Here is a 20432-nt window from a genome sequence, read left to right as displayed (position 1 = left end):
CGTGATATTAATTCTGCTATTAATTCTGAGAATTCCTCACCGTAAATTGGTTCATAGTTATACGTAAATAATATAGGGCATGATTTAACTAATAGGAACAAAGTCCCATAGTGAGCACGTTTAGCCGCGTGTTTCCCAGCGCTCACAGAGCCGAGAAACACAACACTATCAAACGTCACTCAGAGCCGCCAAGAGCCACGTTCTCTGCACGGAGAAGCTCAGCAATATTGCAGGGTACTATTTTTAAATGGCTTCCTTATCTCGCGAGCCCCTGACATGACCCCAACCCTCCCTCAGCCCCAATTCACTATGAGGGGTCCCCGAGCCCCCTCCCAACACTGGCGCAAGGCACCCCTGGCCTGATTGCCATTGCACAAAAAATACCAGCTTGGCAGTGCCAATCTGGTACCCTGGCAGTGCCTCTGCCATTGCCAGCTGGGCACCCTAGCAGTGTTAGATTGGCACTGCTAGGGTGCCAGCCTGGCACTTCCAGGGTGTCCAGGTGACACCAGCAGTGCCAGGGTATCACCCTGCCCAATGGCCATTGTTGCTCGTTCTTGGTGAGTGTGCTTGACACTCAATTTGGCTGTTTCGTTACTTAGCTCTGGAGTCGCCAGGTATCGTTAAGATACCGCCACAAGTTTCAAGGTCAAGTTCAAAGCAATAAAACCATATACCAATTAGTAAGTTCAAACAACTGAGTTTATTATAATACAATTAAAATAACTACCCATGCACACGCTAAGAGGATTAAACTATTCCTACCGCTAAATAAACAAATACTTATCTCGAAGGAACTGCCGGATCAGGGGGCAAGGCCTCTTGCTCTGCTCTGGTCTGCAGACTTCAGGTTGGTATAGGTTAAAAGGGGTCAGGAGTCTATCTCCGGTAACGATCGTTGTGAGACTTATTTACTGGCGGCTGCTGTCCCCAAACCTCTCCTCTCTCTCGTTCAAGGTCTTCTTGGCAAAGCTGGTCGAAATGCTGGTCCAGAGAAGAGGGCTGGTCAAGGAGAGAGGAGGGCTGGACAAAAAGAACAAACTATGTGTGGGACCTGTCTTTTATAGGTCCCAGGGATCCGCACCCCTTTGGGCGGACCCTTTTACCTGCTCGGAATCGATTGGGTCTCTTCCCAATCGATATATTTGAATCCCCCCAATACTGAGGCTGTTCCTTGGCTACTGGGCGGGCTTTCAGGTGCTTTGTTTTCGGACCCCGTTGGTGCCGGGGTGTCTGGTATCATATACAATGTTGCAGTTACTTCCCAATTTGTGTTCATTGTCTCTGGGATCGTTCCATTAATATGCTAACTATCCCGGAGATTGCCTCATTAGTATGCGGAATGTTCGTTTCGGTGCTGTCTGCTCTCTTAGCAGACAGAATCCACATTTGCTTGGTGCAGCCTGCTGGTGCTGCAAACATTGTCCATTTTAACCTGTATGCTTTGCGTTCCTCCATTTTGTATTTAGGGAATGGCCAACTTCGGTGGCTACACCATGCACCTCGAGGCCTTCGATCCCCTGAGAGACCCCCACAAGTGCCATTCCATGTAGTCCCTGTTGTGGAGACCAGTACTGAACAGCACCTGACCCAGGTCCCGAGGTGAAGGGGATAGATCCCAATGTCTCAGGTGCCTCGGGAAGCTGAATATTAGAGTGTGACTAGCTGTCCCGCCCAATGGCAATGCATCCCAATGTCTCGCGGGATCGCATTGGGTCTCGCAAGGGGTCTCCCGGCTTCCATCAGACACGTTGCGCCGCGGCACGCTGTTTTTCAGGCACAACATTGCTGTTCGATCGCACCGATAATGTTTTTCCACTTACAAAAAAAAAATCAGAGATCCATCGCAGGCATTCCATACAAAATCCGATGCAATTTCCAGAGAGGCAAGATGATCAATTTAAATTACATGTCCCAATGATAGGAAACTTCTTTTACTTGTGGAAACTGCAACTGGTCATGAGCAAGTAATAGTAGGGTCATTGGAGCCCTGTATTCTTGGTGTTAGTGACGACTGGTGCCGCATCTTATTACCTGTCAGTTCCCAGCTAGCATTATATTGCAGGGAGGAATCAAAACAAATGAAGAAAAATTAATTCCAAGGCACTAAAGCAGATTGAACGATGCAAGCCAGCAAAAAAAAATAAAAGAGCAAAATCAAAATCATCAGAGCAGAAACATAAGCAGTTGGCTGTGTCACTTTACTGATTTATCATCGCTCTGTCTCAAAAGCAGGTCCCATGCCCTGAGATATGTTTCACTGTCCATGAGATGCAGACACAAACAAAAAAAAATGTTTTTTATATCCTTGGCCTTGCAGTGGTGGAGTTGAGCAGAAAAGTGTACGAGCACGGAACATTGCAAAAGTAGTCGCAGCAAAAATAAGCTGACAAAGGACACTGGTAGAAAAAAGTTGGAAAAGAAAACAAGGCTTGCAGAGATGCCACTCCATGTTCTCTCCCGGCCAAAAACAGGCAGCAGCTGGGAATTCTGTAGAGAGTAACTCACCTCCTGATTCCCCGAAGCCTGTCCACCATTTACAGGAGTGTGATGCAATTCTCTCCAATTGCTTGGATGAGTGCAGCTCTGTCAACAGGCAAGAAGCTCAACACCATTCAGGACAAATAAGCCTGCTTAAATGGCACCCTTTAGGTAATTTGGACATTCTGAATTCTCCCTCTGTGTACCCGAACAGGTGCCAGAATGTGGCAACTAGGGGCTTTTCACAGTAACTTCATTGCAGTGTTAATGTAAGCCTACTTGTAACAATAACGATTATTATTATTCACCACCTTCAACATTCCTTCCCTCCACCACCGATGCACAGTAGCAGCAGTGTGCACCATTTGCAAGATGCACTGCAGCAACTCACCAAGGCTCCTTTGAACATCCTTCCAAACCCGGGACCTCTACCATCTAGAAGGACAGGGGCAGCAGATACCTGGGAACCCTACCACCTGGAGGTTCCCCTCTAAGTCACTCACCACCCCGACTTGGAAATATATCACTGTTCCTTCACAGTATGTGGGTCATAAGCCTGGAACTTTCTCCCTAACGGCACTGTGGGTATACCTACACCACATGGACCGCATTGGTTCAAGAAGGCAGCTCACCACCACATTCCCGATGGCAAATAGGAGTGGGCAATAAACACTGACCTAGCCAGCGTCACCCACATCCTGTGAAATTGTTTTTAAATGGAAGCCAGCTGAGCAGTCTGAGCCTCCACTGCAGCATTCAGATGCTGGTGGTTTATGCTTGTGTTGTCATGGAAACTGAGACACGGCCATCACATGCTCCATCATGGTTCCATCTGGAAGTGTGAAAATGGAGGTGGCCATGTGGGAAGGGATGGGCTCCAGGATCTCTGCCAAGTTAGTGCCAGGCTCCACCTTGCAAACAGGCTTTCTGGAAGGCCTTACAATGCACCAAACATTTTGTTAGGCATTTCCATCAGCTTTTTCCTGTACGCTGCCCTATTGGGGATGCATGGTGGCACAGTGGTTAGCACTGCTGCCTCACAACGCCAGGGACCCTGGTTCGATTCCACCCTTGGGTGTCTGACTGTGTGGAGTTTGCCTGTTCTCACCGTATCAGCGTGGGTTTCCTCCGGGGGCTCCGGTTTCTTCCCACAGTCCAAAGCTCTGAAGGTTAGGTGGATTGACCACGCTAAATTAGCGTTTTGACCACAGTCCAAAGCTCTGAAGGTTAGGTGGATTGACCACGCTAAAAGACCGCGCTTGCTTAGCATGTGAGAGGTAGTGGGATCGATGCCCGCATTCTCCACTTCATTTAATGCAGTTCCTCGTTAGTATAGTGGTTAGTATCCCCGCCTGTCACGCGGGCGCCCGGGGTTCAATTCCCCGACGGGGCGTTTGTACCTCTCCTGAAAGAAAACGGCAATCCTTTAGGGGCAGCAGGGTAGCATGGTGGTTAGCATAAATGCTTTACAGCTCCAGGGTCCCAGGTTCGATTCCCGGCTGGGTCACTGTCTGTACGGAGTCTGCACGTCCTCCCCCTGTGTGCGTGGGTTTCCTCCGGGTGCTCCGGTTTCCTCCCACAGTCCAAAGATGTGCGAGTTAGGTGGATTGGCAATGCTAAATTGCCCGTAGTGTCCTAATAAAAGTAAGGTTAAGGGGGGGGGGGTTGTTGGGTTACGGGTATAGGGTGGATACGTGGGTTTGAGTAGGGTGATCATGGCTCGGCACAACATTGAGGGCCGAAGGGCCTGTTCTGTGCTGTACTGTTCTATGTTCTATGTTCTATGTTAAATTGGCCTCTGATGTGCAGATTCGGTTACAGGGACAGGGTGGAGTGGGTGGGGGAGTGGACCTGGGTAGAGTAATCTTTGGCGAGTTAGTGCAGACTCAATGGACCGAATGGCCTCCTTCCACACTGTAGGGATTTTACGGATTCTAAAGAGCCCTCATCCAATCACTTTGCCCCAGACATCATTTGCGATCTAACATTTTGAGAAACCATTAGCTGGGGAACCCTTCCTCTCTGGTCTGACAGTGAATGTAGATCCTGCCCCTCAGCTACTTGTCCTGAATTCAGTATTTTTGTTCCTGTATTCTTCATAAACTAACACCTTGTGATGTTCCCATACTTGGTATATTTGATCCTACCTAGTAACAAGGATGGGACCCTCTTGGAGTGTTTTGATAGGTCACCCAAATCAGTTCAAGGGTCAGTCAATTTTAATCAGAGAACATAAGAACTAAGAGCAGGAGTAGGCCATCTGCCCCTCGAGCCTGCTCCGCCATTCAATGGGATCATGACTGAGTCCACAGCCATCATGTGAGCATCCTGACTGGCAATAGCAGGTTAGTTCCACACCATCGGGAACTCGATTACGGCGTCAAACTGGATTCTCCACCCCGGTGCCGCCGCGATTACGGCGTCAGGATGCGGAGAATAAAGCCCAATGTTACTGGTCCCACACCTGACCGTACTAAAATCTGAGGCTCTGTCCAAAACCCAAACATGCTTTCTAAAGTATTTACAATACCTGAGCTGGTTGCTTTGAAATTAGCACTCGTTCAACCTCGATATTCTGTTTATATCATTCCTTGATTTTCTCCATTAATAAAATTTTATGATATGAAGATCACTCTTACGCAAGTGCTCCCCTTGGTCTACTTGGCCCACATCATTTCCCAGCATCAGGTCCAGTAATGTCTCCTTTCTAGTTGGGTCAAGAACATACAGATCAAGGAAGTTCTTTGAACACATTTCAGAAATCCCTCTTCCCCTTTTCCCTTACTCAAACATTATTGCAATCAATATTTGGGTAATTAAAGTCCCCCAATATCACTACTCTATAGTTCATGCACATCTCTGTGATTTCCCTGCAGATTTGATCCATCTCTCTCTCTCATTATTTGGAGGCCTATAGAATACCTCAGTCGTGTGATCATCTCCTTTTTGCTTCTCAACTCTAACTAAATGGATCTGCCGTTGCCCCTTCAAAGGCATCCACTCTTTCCAATACTGCAATGTCTTCCCTAATCAGTGCTGCCTCCCCACCTCCCTTTTTCCTTCTCATATTCCTACATGGCTATTTGTTCTTGTAGCTCTCCAGCCTTATTCGCCATTCTTGTGCATTTACATACATCCATTGTGATCCTGCCTCGGCATTTCCTGTAGTCCATCTCAGTCCACTTCTATCTCAGAGGGAATTAATCCCTTCTCCATACTGCCCAACACACCCGCTGCACCTTATTCCTCTTTTTACTTATAAATGCTGGTGCAAGGAGCAGCATGGTGCCGCAGTGGGTTAGCCCTGTTGCCTCACGGCGCTGAGTTCCCAGATTTGATCCTGGCTCTGGGTCACTGTCCGTGTGGACTTTGCACATTCTCCCCGTGTTTGCGTGGGTTTCGCCCCCACAACCCAAAGATGTGCAGGGTTGGTGGATTGGCCATGCTAAATTGCCCCTTAATTGGGATAAAAATGAATTGGGCACTCTAAATTTAGAAAGAAAGAAAGAAAGAAATGCTCACCCCGCTGCCAATTTAGTTTGAAATCTCCCCAACCACACTGGTGAACCTTACCGTGAGAATATTGGTCCCAGTCTTACTGAGGTACTATCTGAACTGTTCGAATAGGTGCCTCTTTCCCCAGAACAGGTCCCAGTGCCCCAGGAATCTGAAAGCCTCCATCCTCCACCAGACCTCAAGCCACACATTGATTCTCCTTATCTTCCTGTTTCTACTCTGGCCAGTGTGTGGCACTGGGAGTAATCCAGATATTATTACTTTCAAGGCCGTACTTTTTAACTTCACTGCAGGACCTCAGTACCTGCCCCCTCTATGTTGTTGGTACCAATGAGTATCACAGCTTCTGATTTACATACTTCCCAGGCAGAATATTCCCACTCCATGATGTCCTTCACCGTGGCAACACACCACGTGGGACTCATGATGATGGCTATAAAAATGCCCCTAATGATTGAATTTCCTGTAAGAACTGCATTTCTCTCTTCCATCCTTTCTGCACAGTTGCTTGCCCTTTGGTGACTTGGGCTGAACTGCACTTCAAGATAGCATCACTCCCAGCAGTCTCCAGTTCTGCGTGCCTGTTTGAGAATAGTGCACACTCCAAAGAATTCTGCACCCTCCATGGGTCGAGGACCTCGAGCCTCCTATCCACCTCCTGCACTATGGCCACCAGTGCTACAGCAGAGAACCTTGAAGCATGCCTGCTGTCTCTGCACCATTTCCGTTCTACTTCCTGTCTGGATTCTTCCCCAGCCCCTGCGCCAGCCAGGCTGAATCTTCCCTTTATGAGATGCAGGCTGTTTTCAAGTCATGCTGGTTAACTTTTAAGTGGTGCTAGCCTCGCACAAACTTAGGCCATCTGCTGAGGTATGCAACCACTCAACAGCACATCGAATGCTGCATCCCACTGTCCTTTACATTGGCAGGAAGTACAACATTATCTGCAAAGCAATGAAAAGCCTTGGGTTAATCGTGCATTGCCACTCCCACATCGCTTTTCTGACTTTATCCAATTTTTTCCAAAGATCCTTCTTTAGTTACGTACAACCAAATTTAATGACACAACAGTCTCAAAGGGCAGAATGGCCTTATTCTGTTCCTACGTTCGCTAATAGCAGCCCACAAAATTACAAGATTTTTTGAATTCATTTTCCCAATGTACTCTGGTGGAATTTAAACTCGAATCCCCCAGATTTCCCTCAGTAAACCTTTCCATCATCTCTTCTCCTTTAAGACCGGCCTTAAAATCGCTACCTGTTCAAGCTGCAGGCTATTTGTTCTAATATTTTCTGTTGTATTTTCTAGATGCGCAAACACACTAATTATTTTTTTGTTTGTTCAGGTGATGTTAGCGTCGCCATTTGGGCCAGCATTTATTGCCCATCCCGAATTGCCCTTGGACTGAGTGGCTTGCTAGACCATTGCAGAGGGCATTGAGAGTTAACCACATCCAGCTACTATTGCAATGGTTTGGAAATGGGCGGTGGATGAGTGGTCGGTTTGGGGGCAGATGGTGGCAGCCTCGTGTAAGTGGACCAGCTTGAGGGCACTGTTGTTGGCGCGCCTCCATTCTCGCCAGTCAGGTACTCCTCGTGCCCGATGGTGGCATCAGTACTGAGGGTTTGGAACCAGTGTCGGCAGCATTTTGGATTGGAAGGCATGTCTCTGTTACCGCCAATTTGCGATAATCATAAGTTTGCTCCGGCGGGGTTGGATGTGAGGTCCCAGGGGTAGCGGCAGGTGGGATAGAATATTGTAGGAATTTGTTTGTTGGAGGGATGTTTGCAGGCCTGGAGGAGTTGGAGGGGACAGATCAGTTGCCGAACGGGAATGGGTTCAGATATCTGCAGGTTAAGAACTTCATGAGGAAGGAGGTGCCGTTAATTCCGATGCTGCCACCCCCCGGTGCTGCAGGATAAGCTTCTGTCCGAGGATAAGATAGGGGAAAGCAAAGTTACGGATACAATTGGGCAGCTGTTGAAGAGGAAGAGTGTTCCCATGGAGGAGGTTAGGCATAGGTGGGAGGAGGAGTTAGGTGGGGAATTCGGGGCCGGAATATGGATCGAAACTCTGCGGAGGGTGAATGCTTCCTCGTCGTGTACAAGACTAGGCCTTATCCAATTTAAGATGGTGCAAAGGGCCCACATGTCAGTGTCCAGGATGAGTCGATTCTTTCCAGGGATGGAGGATAGGTGCAGGTGGTGTATGGGGAGGCCGGCAAATCATGTGCATATGTTTTGGATGTGTCTGTGGTTGAGGGGTTTTGGAAGGGGTTTTCGGACGTAATGTAAAACTTTAGCCCCAGGTCCGGAGGTGGCGATATTTGGAGTGTCAGAGGATCCGGGAGTGCAGGTGGGGAGAGAGGACATGTTGGCCTTTGCTTCCCTGATAGTTCGGAGATGGATTGTTGCATTGGCGAGACTCGGAGCTGTCGAAGGCAGGGGTATGGGTGAGCGATTTGACAGAATTCCTGCATTTGGAAAAGATCAAGTTTGCCATTTGAGGTTTGAAGGAGGGGTCACCTTGAGATGGAAGCTGCTCATTGACTTTTTCAAGGAGTAATAGAACAGTACAGCACAGAACAGGCCCTCCGGCCCTCGATGTTGTGCCGAGAAATGATCACCCTACTCAAATCCATGCCCCCCTCCCTTACTTTTTAAGGACACTACGGGCAATTTATCATGGCCAATCCACCTAACCCGCACATCTTTGGACTGTGGGAGGAAACCGGAGCGCCCGGAGGAAACCCACGCACACACGGGGAGGACGTGCAGACTCCGCACAGACAGTGACCCAGCCGGGAACCGAACCTGGGACCCTGGAGCTGTGAAGCATTTATGCTAACCACCATGCTACCGTGCTGCCCCTGAGTCATCAGTTGGGGGGGTTGTTTTATTTTTTGTCTGGGTGGTGGATATATAATTGGAAAAAACTCAATGAACAAATTCATCAAGTATTGGACTCATAAATACAAATTGGCTTTGTAAAATATGCAATAGCACCATCACTTGTATAGATACACATATCGTAAGTAAACTAGCTGTTTTGTACAATTTTCTTTAACGATGTACAGAAATTATGTAAAGAAAAAAGGGGGGATGTGGTGACTGTAAATCTGTGTAGATGCAACACAACTGAGCAAGCACTAGAGGGAGCACGGGAGAGCTACAAATACAGAGGGACAGGAAGTGAGGGCACACTTCACAGAAGGGAGAACTGGGAGCAAGACACAGGACAGGCAAGCAGCATTTGAGGTAGCTGTAAGTTAAGCTCTGAAGACAGAACAAATAGAGCATCTACTTCAACTTTGAGACTACAAGCTTTATTAAGACACAAGGAACAACACATGGTACCCAGGGGTGGCTTCAGACGCTTACTACAAGATTACTCAGCTGCAGACACAGAAAGACCAAAATGGCAAGAAGAACTCCTACCAGGCATTCGACTTGGGAAGACCTCGCTTATTCAATGATGTGGGCTGGAACCCCACCTCAGCTGGACCTAACCGGTAATGTAAGTAATGTCTGGAAAAGATTTAAACAAGTGTTCAATATATATATCGTAGCTAATGATTTAGCAGCAGCCTCAGACGAAATGAAAATAGCACTGCTCATCGCAGGACATGAAGCTAGAGAAATATATAATGGCTTTAAATACTTGAAAGCTGAAGACAGCAACAACTTACAAATAATACTAAAAAAATTTGAAGAGTACTGTATGGAATTTGAACAGCACTGTATGCTCAGAGGCCAAACTGCACAGAGACTGAGTGATGAAAAACTCAAACAATCACTATCAAAACAGAGAGAGTTCAGTCACGAAATCGCGAGTGAAAAGTACAGATCAAAAGGAAACAGTAACTTGAACTTCTCACATAGACAAACGCTGAAATCCAGTTGAAATAAAAAGGAAGAAGTAACTTGAACTTTTCAGAAAGAAAAAACACTGAAATCCGCTGTAAAATGGCGTCGGAGCATATTTTACAGTCTCGGGGCCACAAAGGACGAAAATCTGCGTCTGCGCATGTGCAGGAAACAGAAGGCGCGCATGCGCAGTTACAATCACCCGTTTTGCGTTCTGCGCTTGCGCAAGCCATGCATGAGCAGTTAAAAAATGTTCTTGTTGCTGGTCGTTATGTGGATGCGCAAGCCGCGCATGCGCAGTCTCAAAATGTTTTGGCCGCACATGCGCAGTGGACACAAAACCGCACAGTAAAGGAAGGCTGATTTGCGCATGCGCAATCGATTCCTACGCATGACGTCACGAGCGTCATGACGTCTGAGGATCCGGACCACGCCCACTCAAAAGGGAAATGCCCGAAAATTAAAAACAAGATACTTAAAGCTGTAAAACCCAATTTTCTTACCTCAAAAGACAAAAAAAATGGCTGAACTTACACCAGCAGTTGAAAATAACTCTCACAACACCCTGGAACAAGCAGTCTGCACCACCCAAAGTGAAGAGAAGAAAAAAAAATCCGAAACAAAAAAAGATGATTTGTTTTTCGAACAATACTACTCAGACATGGCTGAGTTATTCGGATATGCTGATCACAGCATCAGCAACACGGTCGCAAAGCTCAACACGACTCTACTCGTGGTAGATGAATCCAACACCATGGTGCCATGGCAGATCGTCGATACATTGGATGACAGCAATACTCAAGACGAAGACAACGCCACACAGAGAGCACAGAAAGACTCCACAGGAAGAGCGATGACAGGCTCCGTAGTGAGAGTGATGAAAGACTCCACAAAGAGAGTGATGTGAGCCTCCACAGACAGCTCGTTGAAAGACTCCAAAATGGAAGCAAGCAAACACTCCCTGGCGAACACCATGCATGAACAAGACCATGAAGGTCAACCCGCCGTATCTGAGCAACCGCAAGCAGACTATGAAAGTCTACCAAGCTCACATAATCAAGAAGAAGATGATGTAAATCTACCCACTGCATGCGAAAACAGTGACAAGGTGATCACACTCGACATGCAGGAGGTACAGGATCACAGCGAGACTGATAGTTCTCAGCTCGTCTGTACAGAAGCCCAGAGTAGGGCCGCCCAAGAGTCCAGAGCGACTACGCCAATAGAAACCATGAAGATTTTGACTCCAGAAGAGGAGCGCCAAGAGTCCAAAGAGACCACATCAATAGAAACCATGAGGATTTTGACTCCAGAAGAGGAGCGCCAAGGAAGCAAGGAAGAGGAAGCAAATCCACCACAAATGACTGATGTCACCAGCATCAATGCAACATCAGATCATTCTCACCATTCTCTAGACGAAACGTTCAATGTAACAGATCCCACAAAGGACACTCGCACCAATAACTGTGACAATGACTCAAATTATCCACACGGGACACTCATTGAGCATAACAAAGACAACAACAAGCACAACAAGAACCAAGACAGAAATGACAAAAACAACAAGAATGACAACGAAAACATTAAAGACAGAAACAACAACAATGAAACTACGACTTGTACAAAATGGTACAACTCTGCACATGAAGGACAATGCCACAGCACACTGCAAAACAATTACAGGACTACAAACATGCCATGGGATGACAACGAATCTCACAAACTCACATCTGCTCCAGAACAAGCAAGCACACCAGCTTTCAAGGCAGATGACATACTAAATCGATACCATAAGCACATAAAAAAAGTCCATGTCAGTCAACATCAGTGGTTCGACCATGCAAACACCTCGGGATGACGTATTGGTTACTTAAAATAACAAGAACACCGACAACATTCACAACGGAGTTGCAATATCAATATCACCACGTCAACAACGATAAAGAAAAAACTCAATGAACAAATTCATCAAGTATTGGACTCATAAGTACAAATTGGCTTTGTAAAATATGCAATAGCACCATCACTTGTATAGATACACATATCGTAAGTAATCTAGCTGTTTTGTACAATTTTCTTTAACGATGTACAGAAAATATGTAAAGAAAAAAGGGGGAATGTGGTGATTGTAGATCTGTGTAGATGCAACACAACTGAGCAAGCACTAGAGGGAGCACGGGAGAGCTATAAATACAGAGGGACAGGAAGTGAGGGCACACCTCACAGAAGGAGAACTTGGAGCAAGACACAGGACAGGCAAGCAGCATTTGAGGTAGCTGTAAGTTAAGCTCTGAAGACAGAACAAACTCACAATAAAGCAGCTACTTCAACTTTGAGACTGTGAGCTTTATTAAGTCACAAGGAACAACACACCCACTAGGGCAGAAAGAAGGCCCACACTGTGAAGAATGGTCTGCCTGAATGTCATTGGTCCGTCAAAGTCAGTCTTTAAAAGGGTGGAAGGAATTCTCCGGCTGTTATGATTCTATGTTCCCACTGCCCACGGGTTTCCTGACAGCGTGGAACGGCTTCAATGGGAAATCCCATTGACAAATGGCGGGAAGACAGAATCCCACCGCCAGCGAATGGCGTGCTGACAAGAAATATGCGGCTGGGGAACCAGAGAATCCCACTCAATATGTTATTCGAAAAAGTCTGGGTGCAAAACAAAACAAAAAAATCTTTTAAAAGAAGCTCTATACAAGAAGCACAGGACCTAAGCAGCCAGGAAATCAATTTTTTCAGTGAAATCAAAGAGAACAAAAGCCAATACTGGAGTGTGAATATTGTATTCAGAGAGATACAAGAGCTGGAATCACAGTTCTGTCTAGTGGAGTTAAGTGACTGCAAAATGTTACTCTGTAACCTTCACCAATCAAACATCAAGGTCCAGGAGGAATCAAGTGAAAGTCAACGGTCAGCTTGATGCAATATTGAAGTGCAAACTTTGAAAAATCTCTGAGGCAATATATGTCATTAAGAACTAGGAATAGCCTGGTTAAGTAGGGAAGCCTCTATAAATCTGAACCTAATCCTTAAAGTAGGTGAACTCAACAACCAAGAACAAGGCAATGAATTTGGAAGAGAACTTCCAAAACTCTTCAGAGGCTTGAGAAAACTGAAAAATGTGTACCACATCACACTAAGGGCCGATGCAAAATCCGGGTCAATGGACTTGGAACGTTAACTCTGTTTCGTTCTCCACAGATGTTGCCAGACATGCTGAGGTTATCCAGCATTTTCTGTTTTTATTTCAGATTTGCAGCAATCGCATTATTTAGCTTTGATGCAAAACCCATTAGTCTGTTTATATCCAGGAAGATCCCACACCCACTTCTAAAAGGGGCATGAAGTGAAATAGAGGTGATGCTTCAACCAGGGTTTATTTCACCAGTTATGATATGGTACCAGTTCCAAAACAAAATGGACCCGGTAAAAACTGCAGCTGTCTCATGCAATTGAACAAGGCAGTGGAACAGGAGATACACCAGTGGACAAGAACCGAGCCAAACGCAGGGAGTACAATCTTCCTAAAAGGCGACTTGATCAAAACTGTTCAGATCCTGAGGGGTGTTGACAGGGTGGATGTGGAGAGGATGTTTCCTCTTGTCTGAGAATCTAGAACTGAGGGTTACTGTTTCAAACTAAGATGTTGCTCATTCAAAACAGAGATGAGGAGAAATATTTTTTCCCCATGAATCCTGAGTCTCTGGAACTCTCTTCTTTGAAAGGGTGTGGTCGTAGAATCTTTGCATATTTTTAAGGCGGAGCCAAATAGATTGTTGATCAACAAGGGGGTGAAAGGTTATCGGGGGTAGGCAGGAATGTGGGGTTGAGGTTACAATCAGAGCAGCCGTAATCCTATTGAATGACAGAGCAGGCTCGAGTGGCCTACACTTGCTCTTAATTCGTATGTTCATATAAATGCTGGCTTTCAGATGAGAGGTGAAGCCAAGGTCCCATCTGTTCTCTCAGCTGGCAGTATAAGCATCGACCCTCTTGAAAGAACAGGAAAAAGATATAAAAGGGGCGCTCATCATATGAACTGAAATGACAACAATGCGCTTGTGGAGAACAGGGGGAAGGATATAAACAAATGATGGGCAACCTACATCAGTGAGTGGCCCTCCTTCATCTGAGTGGGCCTCAAGGTTGAAATTGGGCTTATTCACTAACCATCATCCCACGAATAAGATTGAATACATTTAACGCACGTCAAATATTTCATAATGGGTTATAGCAAATGCTTAATCATTGATACATTTCTAGAGCTGTCATCAACCTCAATTGGTAAACATAAAATAAACATTTATGCTTTGAATGAAAGCAGAGGGAGCGAGCGCCTGGCTCTCACAATGAATGTGTGCAATCAGCCCTTGCCGCTTCACGTGCGTACCACTTCAGTCATACCGGTCGGGAAAATAACTATGCCGACAGAAACCAATGGAATGTGGCAACCCTGCATGTGGGCAACGGTCAACAAAATGTCTCATGCACTGCACTCAGAATCCTGATGGGTCTCCGGACTGCACTGATATAAAAGACCAATGATATAGAAGACAAGTAAAGTCGCTGTAGTCCCAGATGACCCTTTGAGGGGGAGAGCTGACTGGTGGCGTTAACCTGAGGATCACCACACCTCAGGCAAGGGGCAAGGTTGAGAAGACAGGGCCTACATGAATAACCTCAACCGGTACAGAGATTGAACCATAATGGGTGCTTAGGTTTAGGGTTGGAGATCATTGAAATCCCTCAAAAAATAAGCAGAAATACTGCAGATGCTGGATCTGAAACAAAAACAGATGCCGGGAAGAACTGAATTCTCTGATCCCTGGTATGCCTATTCTTCAACAATTTAATTAAAGCTCAGCATCTCAGCTTGAGTCACTGTCTGTGCGGAGTCTGCATGTTCTCCCTGTGTCTGCGTGCGTTTTCTCTGGGTGCTCCGATTTCCTCCAAAAGACGTGCTGTTAGGTGAATTGGACATTCTGAATTCTCCCTCGGTGTACCCGAACAGGCGCTGTAGTGTGTCGACTAGGGGATTTTCACAGTAACTTCATTGTAGTGTTAACGTAAGCCTAATTGTGACACTAATAAAGATTATCATTATCGACTCTAAAGACAACTGATTTCCTCCTTGAAAATGCAAACCTGACAGCTAACGAGGAATTGGTAATTGCCCACAGCAGGGTCGTTGACAGGACAGGCAGATTAAAGTTAGAACAGTAACTGCTTACAGTGATAAGCAAACTCTTCGTTTAAAGTGTTTTTTCTTGCAAAAAGATCAATAGTTATCACCATGGTGGGGAAGATTTAGCAACGTTACCCAGTCGAAGTGCTGATAATGTTAGAATTGAACCAGTTGAACAGAAATATTGCTATTCAGCTGTCGAATGAAGATTACTTTTAGACATACTTGTGTGTTTTGTTTCAGTCTATACAGGGTGGGTGTTGCTGTTATGGTCATTATTAATTCCCCATTCCATACTGCCCATGAGAAGATAAATACGTAAGATTAGAAAGAATGAGGGACAGATGTGCATTTAGGCGGCGCCTTTTACATCCCAAGCAATCCCCCTGCTGATAAATTATATTCTAAAGTGTAGTCAGTTTTGTTAGATTTTTGGGCAGCACGGTAGCATAGTGGTTAGTGCTGTGCCTTCACAGCGCCAGGGACCCAGGTTCGATTCCCTGCTGGGTCACCGTCTGTGCGTAGTTTGCATGTTCTCCCCGTGTCTGCGTGGGTTTCCTCCGGGTGCTCCGGTTCCCTCCCACAGTCCAAAGACGTGCAGGTTAGGTGGATTGGCCATGCTAAATTGCCCATAGTGTCCAAAAAGGTTAGGAGGGATTATTGGGTTAAGAGGGTTGAAATGAGGGCTTAAGTGGGTTGGTGCAGACTCGATGGGCCGCATGGCCTCCTTCTGCACTGTATGTTCTATGTTTTGTCAGTTTGTGTACACAAAGACCTCACAGCAGCAATCATTGAATAACTGCTTTCTGTTTTGCTACGGTCCCTACAGGGCAGGAGGCCATTGGTCCCTTGAGTCTACACTGACCCTCCAAAAGAGCACCCCACTTAGGTCCACTCCCCCACCCTAGACCCAACTAACCTTTAGACACTTTAAGTGGCAATTTGATCATGGACAATCCACTGAACTTGCACAACTTTGGACTGTGGGAGGAATGTGCAAATTCTACTCAGTCACTTGAGGTCAGAATTGAACCTAGGTCCTTGGTATTGTGAGGCAGCAGTGCAACCATTGTGTCATTGTGCCGTGATAGTGTTGGTCGAAAGTAAACCTTGGCCAGGACACATGGAAAATTCCCCTGTTGTTCTTTGAGATGTCCATGGGATCTTTGACATCCACCTATGCAGGGGAAGGGGTCTCATTTAACAACTGCTGTGAAACACTGCGCTGACAACCTTGCTGCACTCGCTCAGCATTGCGCTGAAGTGTCAGAGGAGGTTATAGGCTAAAGTGTTTTAATAGAACCGAAACACTAACCTGATGAAAATGCTGCCGAACAAGGAAGCATATCCAAGGTGGTCACAGGAGCAGGCAAGTGCTGAGCCGAGCTGGTTAGCAGGCCCACCTTGGTTATAAAAATTAAGATAAAAATGAAAGCTCAGAATCTGAATGCATGTTGCATTCGAAAAAAACACAGATTAACTGAGAGTACACATAGAAGGAAATAAGTATTACTAAGACATGAGTAAACTGTTGGAGCTGTGGGCTTTCATGAGCCCAGGTCCTGATGGACTTCATCCTAGTGTCTAGTGTGTCGGCTGATGCATTGGTTTTAATTTTCCAAAATTCCCAAGATTAGGGAAGGGCCTATTAGATTGTAAGATAGTAAATGTAACTCCAAAGTTCAAAAAGGAGGGAGACAGAAAGCGGGAAACTACAGACTAACATCTGGCATCAGGAAAATGTTAGAAACTATTATTAAAGAGGTTACAGCAGGGTACTTTGATAAGCTCAAGGTAATCAGGCATAGTCAACATGGTTTTGTGAAAGGGAAATTGTGTTTAACCACCTTACTGATGTTCTTTGAGGAAGTAAACTGTGCATTGTTGAAAGGTTGCACTGTACTTAAGATTTCCAGAAGGAAGTTGATAAAGTGCCACAATAAAGGTTATTATGAGGAATAAAGGCACATATTAAAGGTGGTAACATATTGGCATGGTTTGAAGGTTGGCTGGTTAATAGGAAGCGGAGGTTGGCAAGATGTAAAGAGTGGTGTGCCACAGGGATCATTGTTGGGACCTTAACTGTTTACAATTTATATAAGTGACCTGGATGAAGGGATTAAAGAGATGGTTGCTAAATTTGCTGATGACACAGAGGAAGGTAGGAAGAAGGTATAAGGAGGCTACAAAAAAGGATAGAGATAGGTTAAGTGAGTGGGCAAAGATCTGGCAAATGGAGTATAATGTGGGAAAATGTAAAATTGTCCAATTTGGAAGGAAATATAAAGCATATTATTTAAATGGTGAGAGATTGCAGAGCTCTGATGTGTAGAGAGATCTGGGTGTCCAAGTGCATGAATATCAAAAGGCTAGTAAGCAGGTACAGCAAGTAATTAGGCAAGTTCATAGACTGTTATCATTTATTGCAAGGGGAACTGAATACAAAAGTAGAGAGGTTATGCTTTGGTTGTACAGGGCATGATGAGACCACATCTGCAGTACTGTGAACATATTGGTCATCTTATTTAAAGATGTCAATGCATTGGATGCAGTTCAGAGAAGGTTTACCAGACTAATATGTTGACTGGCAGGTTGTCTCATGAGGAAAAGTTGGTGAGGTTAAGTTTGTATCCGCTGGAGTTTAGAAGAGTAAGAAGCAACTTGATTGAAACATGTAAGATCCTGAGGGATCTTGAGAGCAGGGATGTGGAGAGAATGTTTCCGCTTGGGGGAGGATCTAGTACTAGGGATCACTGTTTAAAAATAAGGGGTCGCCAATTTAAAATCGCGATGAGGCAAAATGTTTTAGAACACTACAGCACAGAACAGGCCCTTCAGCCCTCGATATTGTGCCGAGCTTTGTCCGAAACCAAGATCAAGCTATCCCACTCCCTGTCATTGTGGTGTGCTCCATGTGCCTATCCAAAAACCGCTTGAAATTTCCTAAAGTGTCCGACTCCATTATCACAGCAGGCAGTCCATTCCACACCCTAAACACTCACTGAGTAAAGAACCTACCTCGGATATCCCTCCTATATCTCCCACCCTGAACCTTATAGTTATGCCCCCTTGTAACAGCTACATCCACCCGAGGAAATAGTCTCTGAACGTCCACTCTATCTATTCCCCTCATCATCTTATAAACCTCTATGAAGTCACCTCTCATCCTCCTCCGCTCCAAAGAGAAAAGCTCTAGCTCCCTCAACCTTTCTTCATAAGACCTATCCTGCAAACCAGGCAGCATCCTGGTAGATCTCCTTTGTACCCTTTCCAATGCTTTCACATCCTTCCTATAATGAGGTGACCAGAACTGCACACAATACTCCAAATGTGGTCTCACCAGGGTCATGTACAGTTGCAGCATAACCGCGCGGCTCTTAAACTCAACCCCCCTGTTAATAAACGCTAACACACAATAGGCCTTCTTTACGGCTCTATCCACTTGAGTGGCAACCTTCAGAGATCTGTGGACATTAACCCCAAGATCTCTCTGTTCCTCCATTCCTCAGAACCCTGCCGTTGACCCTGTAATCCGCATTCAAATTTTATCTACCAGAATGAATCACTTCGCACTTATCAGGGTTAAACTCCATCTGCCATTTTTCGGCCCAGCTCCTCATCCTATCACTGTCTCTTTGCAGCCTACAACAGCCCTCCACCTCATCCACCACTCCACCAATCTTGGTGTCATCAGCAAATTTACTGACCCACCCTTCAGCCCCCTCCTCCAAGTCATTGATAAAAATCACAAATAGCAGAGGACCCAGCACTGATCCCTGTGGTACACCGCTGGTAACTGGTCTCCAGTCTGAAAATTTTCCATCCACCACCACCCTCTGTCTTCTATGTGATAGCCAGTTACTGATCCAATTGGCCAAATTTCCCTCTATCCCACACCTCCTTACTTTCTTCATAACCCCACCATGGTGAACCTTATCAAACGCCTTACTAAAATCCATGTATACGACATCAACTGCTCTACATTCATCTACACACTTAGTTACCTCCTCAAAGAATTCAGTCAAATTTGTGAGGCAAGACTTACCCTTCACGAATCCGTGTTGACTATACCGGATTAAGCTGCATCTTTCCAAATGGTCATAAATCCTATCCTTCAGGACTTTTTCCATTAACTTACCGACCACCGAAGTAAGACTAAGCGGCCTATAATTACCAGGGTCATTCCTATTCCCTTTCTTGAACAGAGGAACAACATTCGCCACTCTCCAGTCCTCTGGCACTATCCCCGAGGACAGTGAGGACCCAAAGATCAAAGCCAAAGTCTCTGCAATCTCATCCCTTGCCTCCCAAAGAATCCTTGGATATATCCCATCTGGCCCAGGGGACTTGTCGACCCTAAGGTTCTTCAAAATTGCTAATACATCCTTCCTCAGAACATCTACCTCCTCCAGCCTGCCCGCCTGTATCACACGCTCATCTTCAGAAACATGGCCCCTCTCCATGGTGAACACTGAAGTAAAGTATTCATTCAATGCCTCTCCTATTTCTTCTGACTCCATGCACAAGTTCCCATTACTGTCCTTGACCGGCCCTAACCACACCCTGGTCATTCTTTTATTTCTCATATGAGAGTAAAAAGCCTTGTGGTTTTCCTTGATCCAACCCCTCCAAGCTCTCCTAAGGCCTTTTTTTAGCGAATTCCTTGCTACCTTATAACCCTCACGCGACCCAACTGAACCTTGTTTTCTCATCCTTACATCTTCTCTCAGTTGTGAGTCTTTGGAACTCTTTCTAAAAAAGGTGGTGGAAGCAAAGTCTTTATATATTTTTAAGGCAAAGGTATATAGATTCTTGGCAAGCAAGGGGGTGGGGGTGATGACAGGTTATCGGGGGTGAGCAGCATGCAGATTTGAGATTACTATCGGTTCAGCCATGATCTCATTAAATAAAGGAGCAGGCTTGAGGGGTCAAATGGTCTACTTCTGCTCGTTGTTTTTAGATATTTTTGAAATGGGGTCACAAGGGGCCTCACGGTAGCTTGGTGGTTAGCATCAATGCTTCACAGCTCCAGGGTCCCAGGTTCGATTCCCGGCTGGGTCACTGTCTGTGTGGAGTCTGCACGTCCTCCCTGTGTGTGCGTGGGTTTCCTCCGGGTGCTCCGGTTTCCTCCCACAGTCCAAAGATGTGCGGGTTAGGTGGATTGGCCATGCTAAATTGCCCGTAGTGTAAGGTTAATGGGGGATTGTTGGGTTACGGGTATACAGGTTACGTGGGTTTAAGTAGGGTGATCATTGCTCGGCACAACATCGAGGGCCGAAGGGCCTGTTCTGTGCTGTACTGTTCTATGTTCTAGTTGTAACGTGGGAAATGAAGCGGCCAATTTGCGCACAGCAACCACCTACAAAGAAAAATGTGAT

The 20432-nt window shown here is 45.8% G+C and overlaps 1 non-coding gene across 1 annotated transcript; it reads left to right on the top strand.

Moving 5' to 3' along the window:
* Positions 1-3802: 3802 nt before the first annotated feature.
* Positions 3803-3874, top strand: trnad-guc. The gene has a single exon. It is a non-coding gene; the product is annotated as a tRNA-Asp (tRNA).
* Positions 3875-20432: the final 16558 nt, after the last annotated feature.

This window comes from Scyliorhinus canicula, chromosome 2, assembly GCF_902713615.1.
Source record: "Scyliorhinus canicula chromosome 2, sScyCan1.1, whole genome shotgun sequence".
In the NCBI taxonomy this organism is placed as follows: domain Eukaryota; kingdom Metazoa; phylum Chordata; class Chondrichthyes; order Carcharhiniformes; family Scyliorhinidae; genus Scyliorhinus; species Scyliorhinus canicula.
The sequence above is the reverse complement of the archived record's forward strand: the minus strand, read 5'-3'. Positions and strand labels throughout refer to the sequence as shown.